This window comes from Propithecus coquereli, unplaced genomic scaffold, assembly GCF_000956105.1.
Source record: "Propithecus coquereli isolate 6110/MARCELLA unplaced genomic scaffold, Pcoq_1.0 Scaffold703, whole genome shotgun sequence".
Classification (NCBI taxonomy): Eukaryota; Metazoa; Chordata; class Mammalia; order Primates; family Indriidae; genus Propithecus; species Propithecus coquereli.
This window is the reverse complement of record NW_012153097.1, coordinates 110691-111709: the sequence shown is the minus strand read 5'-3', so window position 1 is coordinate 111709 and position 1019 is coordinate 110691. Positions and strand designations below refer to the sequence as shown.

Here is a 1019-nt window from a genome sequence, read left to right as displayed (position 1 = left end):
TATCTCTTTGAGGTATCTCCATATTGCTTTCCACAGAGGTTGCACTAGTTTGCAGTACCACCAGCAGTGTATGAGTGTTCCTATCTCTCTGCATCCATGCCAACATTTGTTGTTTTGGGACTTTTTGATAAAAGCCATTCTCACTGGAGTTAAGTGATATCTCATTTGGTTTTGATTTGCATTTCCCTGATGGTTAGAGATGTTGAGCATTTTTTCATGTTTCTTGGCCATTAGTCTATCTTCTTTTGAAAAGTTTCTGTCTGAGTCTTTTGAATAATTTTTAATGGAGTTGTTTGATTTTTTTCCATGTTGATTTGCCTGAGTTCTGTGTGTAGATTCTAGTTACAAGCCCTTTGATGGATGTGTAGCATGCAAATATTTTCTCCCATTCTGTAGGTTGTCTATTTCCTCTAATGATCATTTGCTTGCCTGTACAGAGCTATTTCATTTGATCAGGCCCCATTTATTTATTTTTATTGGTACTGTGATTGCTTTGGGGGTCTTTTTCATAAATTCTTTGCCTAGGATGATGTCTGTAAGAGTTTTTCCAACATTTTCTTCTAGAATTCTTATGGTTTCACTCTTTATAGTAATAATAGTATTTTTCTGCATTAATATTCTGATGCACTCTAAGGCTTTTGTGAAAGGTATTTCAGCAGTTATTACATTTATGCCATTTTTATTCAGTATAAATTCTCTGATGTCAAGTAATATGTGAGCAGTTACTAATGGCATTTCCACATTTTTACATTCATAGGATTTTCCTCATATATGAATTCTCTCATGTATAGTAAGGTGAGAGCGCCAGATAAAGGCTTTGCCACATTCTTCACATTTGTAGGGTTTCTCTCCAATGTGCCTTTTCTTATGATTAAATAGGCTTGACAAATATTTAAAGACTTTGCCACATTCTACACATTTGTGGGGTTTCTCTGCAGTATGAACTCTCTTATGTACAGTTAGATGTTGGTACTGGGTAAAAGCTTTGCCACATTCTTCACATTTGTAGGGTTTCTCTC

The 1019-nt window shown here is 35.2% G+C and overlaps 1 pseudogene; it reads right to left on the bottom strand.

Moving 5' to 3' along the window:
- LOC105823977 overlaps window positions 1-1019 on the bottom strand; it is a 42580-nt pseudogene that overhangs the window by 2166 nt on the left and 39395 nt on the right.